A 21,342-nucleotide genomic window follows, 5' to 3' on the forward strand; every position below is an offset into this window, starting at 1 on the left:
TTTAGTCCATAAGATAAATCATGAAGGGACATAAAATTACATTTAAAATAAAGTTATCCAAAGTTTCTCTCTCCTCCAACCCCCATATTTGATACTTTCATATGTTTACATTGTTTCAGAGAATATTTAAAGGATAAGGTACCCACTTCCTGATGTTCATATCTCTCTGTACTTCTTTCTCACACTGATCTGGTACAGTACACGTAGAAGATCACATGTCATTTCCAAGACAGGGTTATAAAAGACTGGAACTTCTGTCTTAGGCGTTTCCTCCCTCCCTTCCTCTTCCTCTGGGGAAATCCAACTGCCATTTTGTAAGCAGCCCAGGAAGATGTCCATGTGGTGAGGAGCTGAGGCCTCCAGCCAACAGTGAGCTTAGATGTGGAACCTCCAGCCCCAGCTGAATCTCAGCTCTTTGTAGTCTTAGTTGACACGTGGACACTGAGCCAGAATCATCAGCAGGTCCCAGATTCTTGACCCACAGGAACTGTAAGAAAATAGTTTGTTTGCTCTGAGCTACTAAGTTTTGTGGTGATTTGATGCATAATGACATATAACTAATATAGGTGGCTTAACTTTGCTGACAATACAAAATCAAAAAATTAAATAACTGCCTGAAGGAAAAGAGAGGGACGGACAGAGGAAAATCAGAATAGAGAAGACATAATGGAGACAGGAGTGGAGTATGAATACAAAATGCATGCTGCAAGTTCCTGTTACTAAGCTAGAAGCGGACCACTGATTTGTCCCAAAGATTTTGGCAGTCAGTGCAAAAAGAGAGAGATGTAATTAATACAATCCAGAAAGAAATTTCTCCAATAGGTCTTTTTACAGAGAACATTGTGCAGTATCACAAACAAATATTTCAAAACAATTTTGCCAAAGAAGCAAAATTCTTTACTCATGTTTATGTAGTGTCTAATAATCCTCTAATTTGTAAGAAATAAAAAGGTTCCCTTCAAAAATGGTATAGACTTAATTCTAGACCTAGCAAAGCTGAGTCTGAGTATACAAGGCTCACGATATAAAGACATTGGTGGGAGCCAGAGCTTATAATTCAGATTGTTCTTCCAAAGGCACTTTTTAAAAAATTGAATTTTAAAATAATTGTTTAATGTGAGAATGCATTTGTAAGACCCAGTGAGAAGTGGGATCTGTGATTATGGAACAGTTGGATTTGGTTTATAAAGCCCTGGAAAATAAACTTCCCAAATGTTCCAGAAAATGTTTCAGATCTGCCTCCATTTATACATAAGACAGCTAGAATAATACAAGACAAAAACCAACTAACTAATCATTTCCCATATGGACTTGTGAGATCTGAGCTTTTTTGAGGATAATATACATTGGCACGTAAAATTAAATACAGTAAAATTCGGAGCATTGTAATCATGAGAATGAACTTGCAGCAATATGGACCAGTTCAGTGTTGTGTTGAAGTTGCCTGGTGCCAGCAAACTTCCCAACTCTGTGATCAGTGACTTCAAGCTGATAGCTTGAAATCATTCAGTTGTTAAAACTCTACTAGCACACCACTGGATGAGTTTCTCAAATAGAATGTTGAGCAAATAAAGCAAAGGAATATGATTCCATTTATATATAAACCACAAAAAAAGGCCAAAGTGACCTATATTTATAGAGGTGAGTATAAATGGTTACCCTTGGGGGGAAGGATGGCGAATGGGAGGAGCATGAGGTGGGCTTTGAGGGTGTTGGTAAGATTCTATTTTTTGATCTGAGTGCCGGCATGATGGATGTGTCTACTTTTTGAAAATTCATAAATATGTACCTTTCTGTAATACACACAGAACATGTACATGCTTCAATAAAAAGTTAAAAATAGCAAAAAGTAACAAGCAAACTTTTAAATTAAAAATGAGTCAACAGGACAGATGAAAGGTTACAAAACAAAAACAAAGAAGAAAGAAGTATAATAGAAGGCAATGAAATCCATTAAAAGCAAAAGTTTTTGCAGGAATTGGGTGTCACAGTGTTTGACGTATTATAGGGGTCATTAAATATTTGTGTAAACAATGAACAAGTGAACATTTCTTTTAAAATCTTCCTTCAGTCACTCTTCAAATACATTATTTCAAACACTTCTGTACGCACTCTTTTTAATTGTTTTAGCAACATAAAACATTTTCTAGTTTAGTATTAAAAGTTGATCAATTCTCTTGTTATACATATTTTCTGCAATCACACTTACCTTTCTAGCATACAATATGAGACAGACAACTGGAATAATGGGAAATAATTTGACACATAATGTTTCAAAGAATGAGATAGCAATTACCCTATTTACAAATAAAAAAAGTTCAGAGAGCCTCTTTATATTTACTTAGTCCACTGTGATACATACACAAATTGGTTATGGGCAGATTTGACTATTTTTTCTCCCCATGACCCCTCTAGAATTCATCAGTTAACGTGGGTAGAAGCTTTTATTTTATTAGACAAACAAAATAAAATTATTTATTCATATATAAATATGGTATAAGGTAACACAAGACAATAAGATCTTACCTTACTGAGGAAGATGTACTTAATAAGGAATGGGTTGCACTCTATTATATATCTTCTAGGAAACCCTCCCTAAATATTTCTCTCAACTAAGCTTCTGAGAAATACTCAGTGACTGTGAGTTTGGGGTTATCCTCTCCGATAAATCTCTTGAGTGTAGCTTACTTCTGTTGCTGTTTCTGTTAGAAAACATATGATTTAACAGTCAGAAACCCTGGAGGTCAGATAGACATCTCAGTAGGAATGTTAAGGAGAATGACAAAGCTCTTAAAATCTAATCTTAATATGAAAAGTGGCCCCGTAAATGCTGTGGTAATGTAGCTAAGTACATATTCTCCCCATTTGAGAGTTCTAATATTTTTTCTCTATTGCTTGACTGATTTAAATTATACCTGAAGAATCTACAATATGAAAAATATCCTTTATCAGGCAAGATTTAATTTCTTTCTTGGTTCAGTATCCATAAAGTGGAGCTAATAATGATAGTTAGGGAAAATTATGAGCTTGAATTAAAATATATTAGTAAAGTGTCTCTGTATTTTGCAAGGGAGGAATTCTCACCTCAGGGAGATGTAGTTGTATTTCCATTGTTCACGACTGGAATTTGTTTGAATTTGATTCAATTAAAAATAGTTTGGAGTCTACTGTAGTAAGTCCTCACATAGTGAGAAGGGTACAAGAATAGTTCAGGATGGTCAATAAGCTTCTAACAATCTTGGGGGAGAAAATACACACATGTGAAATTGACATATATACCATGTAATGGATCTCCTTAGTGCCATTGGAATGTAACGTACTATAAAGAAGGAATGAGGGGAGGTTTCTGGTCAGATATATGTAGGAAACACATTGGGTTAATTAAGTTCAAGTTAACTAGGGTTGTTTGCATCAAGAATTTTCATAACACATAATATGCTACTGTTAATCAGGAATTTCCAAGAGGAGGGAGAGAATATTGTATTTTAGAGACTTTTTTATCTTAAAAATCCTTAGAGAACATCTTGGTGCAGAAACTACACTGATAACAGTTGCAACTCAGAATGTAGCAGCAAACTGCAGAGGAGATAACAATTTGATTCAGAGGACCTGGGTTTGAATTTTGGCTTTTCTACTTCTAACTACCAGAATTTGAGAAACATTATGGTTGTGCTTTAGTCAAAGGATAAAGGAAGATATTCAGGTTTTTCCTTTTTCAGTGGTACATTGGAGCTGGGCTCCAGAATTTTCAAGAATTTTTTCATCTAGTTGTTAAACACAGACGTTATTAAAATATATATATTTACTCACCACTTCCTGATTACTTGATTATATTTCACTATTATTTATGCTCCTGAGGCTATTTACTTTATTATTGTATTACTAGGATAGAAATCCTATAAATTGCCTGCTACCACACATCTGTTCCCAACTCTATGTTCACTGATGTCATAGCTTGAAATTGGCCATAGTGGGATATTTATATCATGGAAAGTGACAAATGCTACAGATCAGTACCCTTCCTCCCCCCTTTCCAGCCCTCCTGTCCTCTCCAGTTGTTGACCATTTACCAGCCCATCACTGGTTTTAGTGCCAGTTAAATGTGATGATGTGTCTTAACCATTTTGAACAATGCTTAGTTGTGGAATAAGTGGAAATAGTGTAACAAGATGCTGTGAGGTACCTGTTGAGATTTTTCTTGCTTGCTCCCAGAGGTAACAAGATGAAGAGGGAATACTGCAGAAGTAGGGCCCTGTTGAGAACAAAGTTATGAACTTTCCAAGCTCAGCTTGGAAAAGAGCCAGATCTTGACTAAGATGATGCCAGTCCTGCACCAAATGCTAAGGAGGCTCTGACTGAGAAATAAGAAGGCATCTGGGAATTAACGGAGATCATTTTTTTGTGAAGAGGGAAGTGTTCTTAAAGAGAAGTTATCTGCCCCTCTCACCACCCCTTGGGACAAGAGGGTACTTGGTTGGTAGACATCTTAAATTGACTTGTAAACTTTGTGGATGCTAGAGGAAGGGGCTGTTGATGTCTGTGTTAGCTTCCAGTCGCTGCTGTAGCAGAGACCACAAGCTCTGTGGCTTAAGACAACACAAATTACATGTGTTTTTATTTAACTAATTATTTATTATCTGACACTCCTGGAGATCACAAGTCCAAAATGGGTCTTTGGGACTAAAAGCAAGGTGTTAGTAGAACTACATTCCTTCTGGAGAATCTAGAGGAGAATGCATTTCCTTCCCTTTCCTTCCTGCTCCAGAATGTAGAGGCCATCTGCATTTTTTGGCCCCTGGCCCCTTCTTCCATCCTCAAAGTACATAACTCCGCTCTGCTGTCATCGTCTGTCACATCTCCTCTCATGACTTTGACCCTCTTGTCTCCATTTTATTAGGGTCCTTGTGATCTTACTGGACTTTTTCAGATAATCCAAGATAATCTTCTCATCTCAAAATCTTTAAATTAATCACATGGGCTAAATCCCTTTTGCCTTGTAAAGTACCATATTCACAGGTTCAGGAATAAGGATGTGAATATATTTGGGGAGCCGTTATTCTCACTACCCAATGTTGTATTTTCCAACTGGATGTCCACTTAGCTGTCAGCCTTGTTGCCTTGATCATGGACTCCCAGAACTGCAGGAAGAGCAGTGTGGTCAGGCAGAGACTACCCTCTCGAATTTCGCAAATAGTACGGACTATGGAACTCCTCCCACAGCCTGAGAATTAGGATAATAAGGAATGCATGAGATCAAGATATAGGTTCACTAGGACCAACACAGTGTGGGGCAGTGGGTTCAAATGCTGGAGGAATAGGGCATAGGGAGTCTGGTTGGGCCAGCTTGAAAATGTAGCTGAATCTTGCAAGGGACCACTGATTCTAAGGGAACAGTTTCTGTGGGATTCAGTACCATGACAACAAAATCTTCTGGGGCGTCCACTCATCCATGTGGGCCTGGAAACCATAATCCAGGTCAGTGTGATTATCAACAGAACAAGAGCCATCACCATTAACATAAGATTGTTTATGACCAACAACGAAAAAATAGTCAATCCAAAGAATTAAACTTACCATGAGAGAAAATGGCTTTTTCCCCTCCTCTCCCCAACACCAGAGCAATACACGTGAGAAAGAAAGGAGCTCTTTCATAAGAGCAAGTATTTCTACGCCTCCCCCTCTCTACTCCAATTCAATCCTCCAAAGGTGAGGTGAAGGGGGAGGGGATTTTGGAGGCTGATTGATTCAGGTATGTGGTTGAAGTTTAAAAATGATCAGGACTAAGTCTTAGTAACTAAAATGCAATAGTTAGTAATAAAAAGAAAGTGAAGAGTATAAGAAACAGTCTCCTATGTGGCAGGAGGCTGGGGGGTGGGCAGAGTACAGCTGCTCTTTGAAAAAAAATTTCATGCCTATCCCGCGATGTGGTGAGACTCCTCAATAAAATTGGCCACAGAAGAAATCACTGTTATTACTGTGATCAAGTGCCAATGGGGAGAGGTAGTCAGTAAGTGCTGCTGGAGTGGAGGGCGATAGGCTGATTGGGGGGGGCGGGACTTGGGGAAACAACACTGAAAGGGGAGACCAGCTGGCCCAAAGCAATGGGCAGGATTTGGTTGGGCAGAAAGTTTGTTTTACTCTCCTAAAATGTGAAACATTTGAAAGGAGAGAGGGAAAATAGAAGAAAATATAAAATTTTTTGAACTTAAATGGATTCATTTTCAAAACAGACTCATTATCCCACAGCCTAGGAAGAAAACAAAGAACAGCCTTCCAAACATTCCGTGACTGATGACAGCTGGGCTCTTCACCCTTTTGCTAACTTAGGCATGTAGGGTTTTTGATAGCAGGCAGGCTGAGCTCCGGGCATCTCTCATCCCTCATGTCAAAACCTGTCGGAGTTGCAGCTCTATTTACAATAGCCCGGAGATGGAAACAACCTAAGTGCCCATCATCGGATGAATGGATAAAGAAGATGTGGCAATATATACAATGGAATATTACTCAGCCATAAAAAGAAATGAAATTGAGCTATTTGTAATGAGGTGGATAGACCTAGAGTCTGTCATACAAAGTGAAGTAAGTCAGAAAGAGAAAGACAAATACCGTACGCTAACACATATATATGGAATTTAAGAAAAAAAATCTCATGAAGAACCTAGGGGTAAGACAGGAATAAAGACACAGACCTACTAGAGAATGGAGTTGAGGATATGGGGAGGGGGAAGGGTAAGCTGTGACAAAGCGAGAGAGAGGCATGGACATATATACACTACCAAATGTAAGGTAGATAGCTAGTGGGAAGCAGCCGCATAGCACAGGGAGATCAGCTCAGTGCTTTGTGACCTCCTGGAGGGGTGGGTTAGGGAGGGTGGGAGGGAGGGAGACACAAGAGGGAAGAGATATGAGAACATATGTATATGTATAACTGATTCACTTTGTTATAAAGCAGAAACTAACACACCATTGTAAAGCAATTATACCCCAATAAAGATGATAAAAAAAAAAACCAAAAACCTGTCGCAGTGAGGGGACAAGCAGACAGACAGTCCACAAGGAAAGACGCATATTACAGTTGTAAAGGCCCAAGCTAAGAGCAAGGAATAGCTAGGGTTCACAAAGATAAATAAAGAAATGAGTCCTACAAAGTCATACGTCAATATTTCATCGTAGTAGTCATAGTAGTCTACTTTTCTAAGTCTGTTCTCCCGCACAATGTAACTCACTTCAACTCAGGTGCTTTCCTTTCAGAGTAGGCTGGAGTGGCAAGAGAACGTGACTGCCGCCACAGAAATTCGAAATTTCCTCCTTCTGAGTCCCTGCAGGAATGTGGAGAGGAGAGGAGGCTTGCCCTTTACAAATAGGACAAGGTATTTGGAAGTATTTAGAGCGCTGACAGACATGGTTTGTGTAATGGAAGTTTTTATTAATAAGTTTTGTATAGCAGTTCTTCACAGAATATGGACAGTATAGATTTGACATTTTTAATTCAAATATGGGTTATTAAGAAATGGTTGGGATGTAAAAGCAAAACCAAATTATTATCTATTAATATCTAATACCAAATTATTATTTGAAATTCAGCTTTGCATTTTATTTTTGCTTTTTAGTCTTCATTCTTTCAATAATATGCCAAAAGTTTCTTTTGCTCTTTTACACATACTTTAGGGCAAGCATCATATTTTGGGAACTAATTAAGAGAAATGTTATTAGAAATCAAGATCCAATGAGAGCTGCTGTGCCAAGTAGTGAGGGTCTGTAAGGCAAGGCTGTGGGGTTCTTGTGTTTGACAGACCTTGGTTAAGGTGTAGTCAGGAAAATATGAGAGGTCAAATAGCTCTGGGAGAGATAGAGTGGGGACATGAATGTCCATTTCTGTAAGCTTGGGCTACCTTAACATTATGTTACCTTGGATTGGATGAAATCTGGCCAACTGCTCAACAAAACACCCTCAGTTATGCTCTGCCTGCTTATCAAGCTTTTGACTTTAGCTTTCCCCTTCCTAATCAATCATCTATTTCCATAGAAACACAAATAGGAAGAGCATCACAAAAGCAATTTGTTTGCTTCTGCTTCCATGTAAATGGAAAGGGAATTTACAGCAGGCAAAGAAAAACAGCTTTAATAAGTAATATTTTCAAATGCATCCCTCAAATTTATCCCTCTCAACTTATAAATTAGTTACCAGTAGCTAAAAATTTGAATCATAAGAAGGCAATTTCATACCTGGAGCAAATTATAAGGCCTGCACTTAAGCTAAAATAGGCTCATGACCTTGAAACGCAGGCTCATCTCAGCTACTGTTCCAAAATATAATGTGTACCTTCTCCATCTCAGGGACAGCTCCCATCTCTTCCGTCCTAGAGAGACCACCATTGTGGTGTGAGGGAGTGACTTGAGGTTCTGAGGTATATTTTTTGTTTGTTTCCAAGTATCCTATGGAAATTTTCTACTCTTTCTGCTTTGGGCACACTCTGCTATATACTTTAAATATTAACTGAGCATAAATCATAGGCAAGACACATGGTGAAAATATAAGAATTTCACATTTTATGAGGAAGTTTTCACATCCTGGCATGCACAGTGCTGAATAAACAAAATGTTTGTTATTTAACAATAAAGTAAAAAATTGATTTGCAATATGAACTAAAATTAAAACTCAGTTCATTTCTCATTCTGAAAAAGGTACTTTGCTGAGCATTTAAAAATTATCTTCCAGGTGTTTATTTCAAAAGCACTTCTTGAATGTTTTTAAGTTACAGAAATAAAAGAATCTAATATATCAAAACATTAGGCAAAAATCAGTATTAAACATGACATATCAGCAGTTCTTTTACTTTAGTTGGAGAAATCAAATAGTCACTTGAAGTGTTAGTGTTTCTAAGAAGCTGGAATCATGTTTTATGGATGATGAGTGTGATGGGGGAGAAATGACAATTTGGGGGGAAAAAGTAGAATTTATACCTTTCTAATGTAAGGGAGAAATCTATTTGAGGAATAGTCGGTTAAGAAAGACATTTTTTTTTTCAAAAGGCAAAGTGAAACCCTTTTGCCTCCCTCTTCCCTGCACAATACTCAGGGCTCACCTCTGAAGCAGAGGAGAGGGCATGTGAAGGGAAGCGGTCACCAGGCATTTTGCAGAGCGCAGGCGCAGAAGGGTGAGGGAGAGTGGCCTCGCCTCTGTACTCCACGCTGCCCTCAGCTGGGCTGTGGCTGGAAATGAGACCCGAGTTCCATTCCCTGTGTGTGGTTGTAAAGTTGCCACCTTAAGTTATTATAGCCCGCAACTGAGGGGGTTTCGAGATTTGGATTTCTGTCCTAACCCAAATGAAGTGTCAGATTGCATGTGCCTCGGAAATAGATCGTCAAAGGATGTAGACGACAAGAAGTGGCTTAGACAAGAAAAGGATATTTCTGTTTGCTAATGCCACATTTTACTAAAACCTTAGAAATTAAAATGATTATTTAACGTATGACCATACTATACGTGCAGCTGTGTTTTATTTGTAGTTTGCTATATTTATTTATGCTTACATTAGCATTTTTATCTTGGCATGACAAAATTTAAATGTATGTAATTGCTCATGGTACATTATGAAATGTGCCAACAAATTGCTTCCAAAATTTCCCCCAGCATTCATTTATTCCACATGAGAAGGTCGTGTACTTTCTCCTCTTCCCCTGAGGTGGGCAGAAGCACAGCATTGGTCAGGGGTCTGCCCTAGCGCCGACAGCAGTGCCTGGTACACAGCAAGCACTTCCTGTTCGTGAAAGGAATGAATAAAGTAACAGGGTGCTTTTAGGTATTGCTAAGGAGAAATTCTCAAACTAGGCGGCCCTAACTGATATTTAAGGGAACTATGCTGGTGTCCAGAGTGGGCATAATTGGACGAGTGTGAATCCCTTTTCTGTGGTCTGGATGAGGATTATTCAAGTTTACCTCTGTAAACTTGGCCCAGAGTGTGAAGGACATGGGCTTCAGGGTAACATAGTCCTGCCCACTAACTGTGTGATTTTGGTAAAATTTCTTAATCTTGCTGGGCTACATGTTCTTAATTCAAAAATAGGGAGGGAACTTCAGTGGCACCAGGACTGCCCCAGACTGGCAGCTGATAGTCAACACAGCAAAAAATGGCTAAACTATCATCTTATCTTTAGGTTGTGTTGGAGTCTGACGTCACTATTGGAGCAGTCCTGGGACTGCCTTATTATCAAGAGATCCCGTAACCTGGCTCCACTTTTCCTCCGCATCAGCTCCCAGCACTCCCCATGAAAAGCTTTCTTTGACTTGACTGATTCCCTCTGCAAACCCACAATCCTAGTCTGTGCCCACTTCCACGCCCTGCTCAGGCCACTTCTCTAGCTCTAATGCTCTCCCCCTCACTATCTGATGGTTAATTTATGTGAACAACTTGACTGGCCATGGGATGCCCAGATTAAACATTATTTCTGGGTGTGTCTCTGAGGGTATTTCTGAATGAGATTAGCATTTGCATCCGTGAACTCAGTAAAGTAGGTTGCCTTCTCCAATGTGGATGGGCATCATTCAATACATTGGGGGTCTGAGTAGAACAAAAAAGTAGAGGAAGAAGGAATTTGGCCCTTTTTTTCCTGCCTTATTGCTTGAGCTGGGATATCTCATATCTTTTCTGGCTTTGAGACTAGCATTTACACCATCAGCTACTCTGGTTCTCAGACCTTTGGATTCTGACTGATTATACCATCACCTCTCCTGGGGCTCCACTTGGAGCCAGATCATGGGACTTCTCAGCCTTCATAAATGTGAACCAATTCCTCATAATGAACTTCCTTTTGATAGGGACAGAGTAAAGGGACAAGGGTAATTAAAGAGTAATTAAATAGTTAATCCCACTAGAGGATCGTAAGTAAAAAAAAAGTATGGGAGACCCCTGTAAATTGATGATTACTCAACAAAGCAGGTTTGCTTAACTACAAACCCAAGCAAGCTTGTTTAGTAACAGAACCATGCAATAGAAGCATGAGACATGCCCCCAAAACAATAAAACAATGGTGACATGAGACCTACACCCTGCCCAATGAGCTCAGTAAGTTAATGACCCCTAGGACATGCTCTCTGCACACATAAAAAAACAGTCATTTATGGAAAGGTGATATTTCAAAGTGAAAGACCGTCACTGTAGTGAGACCTGAAATAATTTTTCCATAGTGCCATGACAGTCCTGGCTTGACCATATAGGGACAAGAAAACTCCCTCACCTGAAGTGGAGGAGGAACTGATGATGGAAGTGTGGCACCTACTCAAGAATGAGGAAGAAGGTGGTCTTTTCCACCCCACCCCCTTTTCCTTTGATTATAAAACTGTAGCCCAGTTCTTCGGGTGTGGCACTCTTCTGCCCACCCACTTGTAAGCCTCACAAGTGTCCTATTCTAATAAATCACTTCTTATCTATCACTTTGCCTCTTGCTGAATTCTTTCTGTGCTGAGATGTAAAGAACTGGAGCTCCTCAGAGTCCCCCTGAAATGCCACCTAGTGGTTTCTGCTGATGACCATGAAGGGACTGAGGTAAGATAAGAAGGTCTGGGGTCGGGTCCTAGAGGGGTCCTGGGACACCACGAGCCAGAAATATTGGGGAGGCTGCTCTGCCGATGACTAAACATTTTAGACAGGCTGATCAAACCTGAATGCTTTGGGGCTCTGATCAGGTACCTAGGTACAGGCCAGAGGAATGATGATGTGGATGTCTAAAGACAGGGAATTGGAGAAACAGTGGCAATCAACATGGGTTGCCATAGAAAGGAGGTATGGATGTTTAGAGACATGGAAGGGATCTTATTGCTGGTGCAGGTGACAAGGGAAATGGTATGTAAAAAGGAAGAAATGTTACTGTTGGGTTGCTTCTGACAGGATTTGGCAATCTATACTCTTCTTAATTCTGAGACTTTTCTTCTACATTCTGTCTATCCCTGTTAAAACCCAAGCCTGTAAACTTAACTATACCAGCTGTTATTTATAAACTGATAAGTTTTGCATTGCAATTCCTGTTTTATGAATAAGTTTTAAAATGAAACAACGAGATCTCTGTCTGAATATGTGTATGTCTTATGTATTTTTGTCTTTAGATAGTATTGCTGAGGTTAATTTGTTTATGAGCTCAATTTCATTGGCTTAAAGAAAAAAGTAAGTGCTTGCAAATTAAATATTTCTAAATATAAGAGAAACTAAGCTAAATGGGTTTCAGGTTCATGTGATTTGAGAAATATTTAATATTAAATTAATAGCTGGAATTAAAGTTGAAGTTTGTTGTTTGTTAATTAATACAGACATGTCTTTAGAGTCATCAGCATTAAGTATAATACTCTATTGTACCTGAGTTTACTAAAAGTCAGTAAGTTCATATTATATTTGTTGTAAAATTTGTCAGCAAGAAAACTAACCCCTCATTTTCAGACTTTTGCCATCCTGATGTCCTTGTAACATGGCAACAGCCTGCTCCTAAATGAGAGAAATTAAAATGGGTAAAGAGTAGCTATAAATTAAACAGTCAGGGCTATGGGAAATCCAGGACCGCCACTTGGCTCTTCCCGGCTCCCTGGCAAACCTCATTTTTTATTTCACGGGTTAAAGCTTTCCTTGGCTGCAAAGCTGATGCCATACAATGAAAGAAGAATGGTTAAAAAACGTGTTTTTTCACTTGGGGTATACTTTCTATAATTTTTAGTAATCAAGGCACCAACTTTATTAGACAAATTATACATGTCTATGTGATCAATTAAACAGACTTATTTTGTAAACAAATTAATCTTAATTTGGCTATATTTGGTAAAAACAAGGGTGATTTTAGAAAAAATATCATGTTTCAATAGATATGAAATTTTAGTTTTGCTACTTGAGATCCGTACCTACTGTCTAAAACTCACTTTTCAAATAGCTCTTTGTTCTATGTTGTATAATTGTAAAGCTTAATTGAGTTATTAAGAAGGCATTCTAAGCTTCTTTCTGAAGCTGATGACTGTAGTCTATCTTTGGATGAAGATTAGATGCCCATAATCTATAACCAGGGGATTATACATACTAGACAAAAATCGTTTAAAGGACTGTGTCCAACCTAGATAAAAGGCCTCTTATCAGGTATTCTTTTTTTTTTTTTTGCGGTACGCAGGCCTCTCACTGTTGTGGCCTCTCCTGTTGTGGAGCATAGGCTCCGGATGCACAGGCTCAGCAGCTATGGCTCACAGGCTCAGCCGCTCCGCGGCGTGTGGGATCTTCCTGGACCGGGGCACGAACCCGTGTCCCCTGCATCGGCAGGCGGACCCTCAACCACTGCGCCACCAGGGAAGCTCCAGGTATTCTTAAGTACATCATGCCCAAGAAAACTGAAGGGAATCAACTTCCAAGACTTAAGGTACTTTTCCCTTAATTACTAGAAGTGCCAGTGGAGGACTTCCTGAGCCCTAATGTAAGTCTTCCCCTCCCTCTGACTCTTACAAGTGCTGACCCTTTATTTCAATTTGCAGCCAGACCAGTTCTTGCTCATTGTCAACAGCACTGGGGACCCCTTCTGTACTATTCCTTTGTGGCAGTTTCTTGGGCATTAACACCTGATTGGGAGACTACTTTGGAACGGATAACATCTAAAGTTGTAAGTACAAATCTTGATTAAATTGCATGGTAGATTTTGGTATGGGAACAAAACTTTTGGATAGCTAACTGTTGCTCCAGTGGAAGTCACTGTATCCATGGAAATGGCTGCTCCAACAAGGACTATCTCACAGGCAGGAGCCATTTCTCCAGCCAAGGCTATTATCCCAGGGGGAAACATACCCAAGGGTTAGGAAAGACTCCACTATATTCAGGAGCTCCTTTGTATCCCAAGCTACCCATGGGGCCCATTTTCAGCCTAGCTAGCACCTACAGTGGCATAAGTTACCAAGCAACTCTCCCTATGGTTCTGCCTCCAAGAAAAATTTCTGATAGAAATCAAGGAACTATAAGAGTTCATGTGTTTTTTTCAATGTCAGACCTAAGTCTGGCAGAGGATAAGTTGGGAAGGTTTTCTGAGCACCCGGAACTTTTCACAAAGGAGTTTACCCAATTGATGAGATCTTTTGGTCTCACCTTGGCGGATTTACAGATCTTATCCCACTGCTGTCCCCCTGAGAAAAAACAGCACGTAATATTGGCAGTCAGAGTCCATGCTGACCAAGTGGCAGCCCAAGCCCAAGAGGGCCATGAAGTACACCGGGTGGGGAACAATGCTGTCCCCAAGGCAGATCCACAATGGAATCACCAGATAAATTTTATTAATAGGGATAGATGGGACCATATGATTAGTTGTTTTATAAAGGATATGAAAAAGCTTACAGTGAAACCCATCAATTATAAAAACGTGAAAAATGTCCAACAGGGACCAGATGAAAATCCTATAGTTTTTAAAGAGATTAGTGAAAGCCTTTAAAGTACACAAATATGGATCCCTCCTCCCCTGAAGGACAGGTCCTTTTGGCTATACATTTCATAGCTCAGTTTGTCCCAGACATCAGGCTCAAAATTCAAAAAGCAACTGCCGGTCCTCAAACTCCTATGAATGATTTACTCCAATTGGCTTATTTGGTTTTCAATAATAAGGATATGGCCGAAAAGGCTGAACACCCCCAGAGAGATAAACAAAAGGCTCAAATGATTTCAGTGGCAATGTTTGCTCAAAGATCACCAAAAGCAAGGTCGGCCTTTCCAGGCCAATTTGGCCCTGGCAGACTACTGAGCCCACAGGTCACCAGGCAAAACGAGTGAACCCTATGTGGACAAAAGAGACACTGGAGGAAAGATTGTGATCAACGTGCCCTTTGCAAACAGCGAGGGCATTGGAAGGGGGAATGCCCCAGATGCCAGCAAGCAATGGGAACCCCTCAGCCATTGATGGTTTTACAATCAGAAGACTGAGGGGGCCCGAGGCCAAAAGTGGCTCTGCCTAGAGATGCCATCTACATAGCTAGTTCTGAGCTTCAGGTGGTCACTGAAGTGGTGGACCACTTAATAGAATTTTTTATAGACACTGGTGCAAGCTTGTCGGTCCTAACCCAAAGGGTTGGAAGACTTAACAACCATAAAAAAATTATTTAATGGGAGTATCAGGAAAGAGACAGGGGCACACTTTCCTGGGACCCGTTTTGTGCAACATCAATGGCCAGTCGTTTACATTGCTTTCTGTTTGTGCCTGACTGGCCTAGTTTTCTAATGGAAGGGACTTGTTAACTAAATTAGGGGTCACTCTGTCTCTCGAGGGACAAAGAAGCCAACTTTATCACCAAAAGATATTAACAAAAATTAAAGAAAAACAGATTAATTCTATAAACTGAGATAAAAGACTCAGTAGACCTCAAAGTATGAAACATTGAGATTCCGGGCCTAGCAAAAAACAAACATATTAAGGTCATATTTGGAAATTGTTTTGGAGAAATGGTTTGGATCTCCAAAATCATAGTTATAATCTCTTTTAATGACTTTTTCTAATGCTTATTGCTGTATTTCTTTTAATTTATATCTTTTTATAGACTCATCCTCTGATGCTTAACATCCAAGAGTGCTGAAAGGATGATGCTAAGGAAAGTGACATTAGTTTATGGTTCTCCCAACAGAGAAGGGACAGTCAGCCAGGTGTTTTATTCCTTCCCCAGGCAGGCCTTCGTCCCATCTCAGCAGGAAGCAGTTAATGATGGGTCATCACCCCCTAGCTCCCTTTTAAGCATGAAAAGGTAAACACCTGGAACGGGGAGTGATAGGGACAGAGTAAAGGGACAAAGTAGATAATTAAATAGTTAATCCCACTAGAGGATTATAAGTAAAAAAAAAAAAAAAGTATGGGAGACCCTTGTAAGGTAATGATCACTCAAGAAAGCAGATTTGCTTAACTACAAAACCAAGCAGGCTTGCTTGGCAACAAAACCATGCAATAGAAGCATGAGACATGCCCCAAACAATAAAACAATGGTGACATGAGACCTACATCCTGCCCAACGAGCTCAGTAAGTTAATGACCCCTAGGACATGCTCTCTGCACACATAAAAAAACAATCATTTATGGAAAGGTGATATGTCAAAATGAAAGACCGTCACTGTAGTGAGACCTGAAATAATTTTTCCATAGTGCCATGACAGTCCTGGTTTGACTATGTAGGGACAAGAAAACTCCCCCACCTGATGTAGAGGAGGAACTGATGATGGAAACGTGACATATACTCAAAAATGAGGAAGAAGTGGTCACTTCCCCCTCCCCTCTTTTCCTTTGATTATAAAACTGTAGCCCAGTTGTTGGGGTGCAGCATCCTCTCGCCCGCCCACTTGTAAGCCTCACAAGCATCCTATACTAATAAATCACTGCTTATCTATCAATTTGCCTCTGGCTGGATTCTTTCTGTGCTGAGACATAAAGAACTGGAGCTCCTCGGAGACCCCCTGAAATGCCACTTAGCAGTTTCACTTTTATATACATAATATATATAATATATATTTATTAATTATATATATATGTATATATATATAAAGTGAGGATTTCCCAGAGAATATATATGTGTGTGTGTGTGTGTGTGTGTGTGTGTATCTCCTACTGGTTCTGGTCTATGCAGAACCCTGATTAATACACTATCTTTAATATCCACCTCATCCATGAAGTGTCTCTAGCTACGTGTTTCACGTGGATCTCTTCTGACTCTGACTTCCTATGTAGCCTTTCCCTTTTCCTGGCCCTTAGACTTCTGCTCTTTTTTATTGTTCTCTAATTATTTACTCTTTGGGTGCAAGAACAATGACTAACATTTAGCACAGTGTCTGGCATATAGTAGGTGCTTAATAGATGAATATCAGAATTGAATGCCTTGAATATATTAGGGATTTCCTCTCTCAGTACCAAGAATTGTTCAGGTCCCTCAGCAGGTATTCCGTTGGCTAAGAACAGACAAGAACCTGACCCAGGTTGGCCCAATTGTACCAGTTTCCTGGAGCAAGTCATACGTTTGTGACCTCTCAGACAAATACTCCGTTTTCCTTTATACTGGAATTGAATTGCAATGTGATTTTCCTCTACCATTTCCAGTAGATTTAGGAGGGCCTTATTTCAGCAAATAGATGAACTGCTCCACTTCCAAAGAGAGCTGAGGCCCCCAGTAGTAGTCATCTTTCTTCCAAAGCATTTTTCTGCTTTTGGTGATCATGGGATTAGCAGAACATATTGAAAAGATTATCTTTTTTTAACACCCCGTTGTGTCTCTGATGAGACTACCCCATAGAGCTTGAGATATGACAATGGAAACTGAAATGCTGGCTCTTCAGGGCAGTCTTTTCACCAAAAAGACATTGTGAGGATTTGAAAACAGTGACAGCTCAATGAAAGCTGCTGGTTTCCCCCAAGTGAGAGTGCACCAAAACAGGGAGGCAGCCATCCAGACAGGCTAAAGCCATCATCTTTGAAAAAAAGTTTCTTTTTCTATGGGTAGTTTTTATCTGGAGACAGATTGTAGCACTGCAGTTTGATCCCATCACATTCCACTGTGCTCTGTGCCACCTGTTTTTTAATTTCTTGTCTTCATCTAGACCAGTTTCTCTAGTTTTTAACTTGGATTCATTAGTGTTCAATTGCAATTCAAAGAGGGCTGTCAATACATTTAATTATTCAATCAGAAGATGGTGTCAAGGTTTCATATCACAGGTGAACTCCGCTCAGTTCATGAGAGCTGCCTGGTATGCTGGGTTGAAAAAGACTTATAGGTAAGCTCTGGACCCAGCAGGAAAGAATGTCATGATTAATTAGACGTATCTACCTTGGAAGAGTGGGGGCTGTGGTGACCCTCTGGAGAAGCATTTCCCTCTCACACTGCAGACCTTATTCATTAACTTTTCTGACTGAAACCCTCAAAACCTATTATTTTTTCTTTGCATCTTACAACACAGATAGAGTGTACCAAGTGAATAAAACTGAAAGTGAGCATCTTGTTATAAAAACATTGATATATCCATGTGGCAAAAATTCTGACAGTGTATAAAGTATAAGATGAAAAGTAAAATTCTCTCTTCTTTCTTCCTCCATATACAACTCCTGGAACCTCTCTTCAAAGCAGATGTTAACCAGTTTTTGGATACCCTTCCAGAAAAATGTTGAAATAGGAATCAACTAAAAAATTACTCTTTGAGCATCTTGCAAGCTTCTAGGAGCTATGGGAATGAATAATATTTCTCCTGTCCTCAGGAAGCACACAATCTAGTTGATCAAAATAACATGGTGAGGGGTGTGGAGGGCAGCTAAGAGGGAGCAGGGAAGGAGCATTTGAGCTGGGATGAGTCTGAAATCACTCCAGTGACCATGTTGCTATGGCAACTCTGTCTTCACCCTCAGATGTATTGACTTCAATGCAGAAAGCTAAATCCTTCTCCCCTCTGCTTTCTGCCAGAGATGAACTAAGGACAGCCAAGGCCATCTGGCACAGGAGGCTCCAAGCTTGAGAACACAGGACAGCTGGGCTGTGGTGGGTGGGAGGGAGGGCAGAAGCCATCTTGCTGTGCTCCTGGGCTGGAGGGGAAGACACCCTTGATCCCTCAGAGGCTATTTAGCGCTCTGTTTGGAAAGAACTGCCTGAGATATGAGGCCTTCAGATTTGAGATACACTTGTGGAGTCTCTGGAATATTCCTGGAAAGCATTCCTCTACAGAAACCCCTCCTCCCATCATGTGGAATTGGCCTCCTGTTTCCAGACCCCAACTGCCAAGATTTCTGCCAGCTCCTGTTGGTGACAGTTTTGCTTAGATTCTGGGTTTTCTGAGAGGACTTTAGGCCTTGGCACACCCAACTTTGTTCCTCTTCTAGATCAAGGAGTTTCCAAACTTCACTGCCGCAGAGCAGCTGAGAGGAGGAGAGTTAGCTGTAAGCCAATTCACACACTGTCACCATGAGGATGTTCATGGCTTTGTAAAGCTCAGAGGGATCATCACACATGAGTACTAGAAATTACAGATTACTGATCTCAGCCCACTTTGGGGGATTTTTCCTCTTTCTTCTTCTTTCTGTTTAACCACTTGGCATGTCTGAAGCTCTACCATCTAAGAACAGTCGCTTTGGACTTAAGGAAGAGAAGACCCCCTCTGTAAGTACTTGTACAAGCCTGGTGTTGGCACATCTTGTGGTTCTGAAAAGGTCCACATTTAATGCCATCTCAGTAAAGCGCAGGAGAGGAGTTTAACCTGTAGCTGGACTGGAAGAAATGTTTCTCTGTAGAGCATTTGGCTCGTTGATTCATTAGGAAGAAGTACCACACAGGTTCAAAGTTTCTCCACCTCTTTTCTATCAAAACAAGTAAAATCCTCAGTAGATTCTCAATAGTGGTTTAGTATAAATAAAATTTACAGTGTCCTCATGTTAAGTTCTGTTTGCTTAGGGATTTTGTTAGTTCACATATGTTGAAGTCCTACTATGAGAATTAGTCAATATTGAGACAGAGATATTTGTCTTACAGATATTCCACTCTGAAACATCCTCCTAAAGCCCCCATCATAAGGGAGATCCAGCTCTGCTCCTCTTTTTTCCTAGATGGATGCTTCCAACATGGAATACCTACTGTCCCTCCAGAGTGGAGCTGGGATCCTATGAAGGTGAAGAAGAGGGAAGTTTGCAAAATCAGAGTCCTGGGTACCCGTTAGAGGACACTTTATGCACAAAAAAGGTGACTGTAGGGATAAAGCTTAAAAGATGTTTCACGTTCTCTTCTGGCTCTCTGTTTTCACAATCATCTAAGAGGAAGATTGTGTTGCTTATGTTAGTGAGGCATTCCAGAGGGACTGGGCATAAATAAGGTTATAGGATCATGACCCAAACTTGTATTCAACTGCCTTCTTATCTTACAGGCATCTGTATTTCAAATATTCAAAACTGAACTAAGGATCTTTTCCTACACCCTCAAATATGCTGTTCCCTCCTGCCTTAGGGCCTTTGCATATAATGGTTTTAACCTCCCTGTTTCTCCCTTAGTTCTGAGAAGCCTCTTCGATCTCAGATCAAAGGTCAGTTGCTAAGTGGGGTTCTCTGACGGTGCTAAGTCAGATCATCTTGCTGAATTTCTCAGAGCTCCATGTACATTTCCTATATACTCCTTATCACAGTTTTTAATATATATTGTGATATTATTTAATTAATGTCTGTTTGCCTAAAAAAATTGACAGTAAATGCTTTGAAGGCAGGAGCACATCTGCTTAATTTAATGAGTAATATTGGTTATACAACTCATTAATTGCTATGGTTCTTTCAGATTGTGGCTTCTCTATAGGGTTGACCCTATGATATGCCTCTTTCTGCTGACCCCTAGGTGGGAGCTGCTGCAGGGGATGATATATGGAGTTGAATGAAATGAATTGCTATGCAAATAAATAGATCTTAATTATTTCTTGCAAATTTATAAAAACTAAACTAACTAAACTATACTGTGCGTGGATGGATTGAAAATTGTTGGCTTTTCTATAATCTTCCCCATGAGCTCCATATGCTTGTAGTCACTTCCCCTGATCTAGTCCCATGTATGCATCTCATCCCATGATGAACCAAATAGTTTTGTATCACATTATCATCCACTGCCTCATTTAGCCATCCTGCAAGCATGAAACACTATTCAAAACTGCAGCAGGGGGAAAATACATCTGTGGATCCATGAACATTTACAACCATGACTACAACATGGTTCAAACTGAGTATATTACTATCAGAAGATCACTGTATTATTTTGTTCAATGTCATTTCTATGACATTCTGTCTTTTCCAACATTACAAATTTCATAAGGGAATAAACTGCTTAGTTTTTGTAGGCTAAGAGCAAGAAGAAATAATCCTGAGCCTTCAGCTTACTTGAAATATTATTACTTTTGAGTCTACCAAAATAGACTGTCAATTCTTATATACTTCATCTTGATTATATTGCCGGAGATTTTGCTTACCTAGGTCCATGCCATTTTTTAAAAAAATTACACTTTAGCCACCTATGTAATGAGGCAGATAAACACTTAGCATTTTTCAGGCTTGTCTGATTATTATTTGTTGAATATATGCACTTGCTCCCTCTCTTTGAGGCAGTAGGACTTCTGGTAGGATTGTTCACCTAAATATGACATGCACTCCCTGATGCTGATGATAGGTTGATTATCAAGTCAGAGTATAATGCTTGGGTTATCTGTGAAGTAATTTTAGAAGCCATTTCAGTGGAACAATTCTACAGATAAAGAAGGATCCTGACAGAGGCATAAGTTGTCAGAAGCAGACATGGAACAGCCCTAGTGATTATTCATGTGCAACTTCTGAGCAGCATTTATTAGATTAGTTTTTATGTGG

This window comes from Neophocaena asiaeorientalis, unplaced genomic scaffold, assembly GCF_003031525.2.
Source record: "Neophocaena asiaeorientalis asiaeorientalis breed wild unplaced genomic scaffold, Neophocaena_asiaeorientalis_V1.1 scaffold938, whole genome shotgun sequence".
Taxonomy (NCBI): domain Eukaryota; kingdom Metazoa; phylum Chordata; class Mammalia; order Artiodactyla; family Phocoenidae; genus Neophocaena; species Neophocaena asiaeorientalis.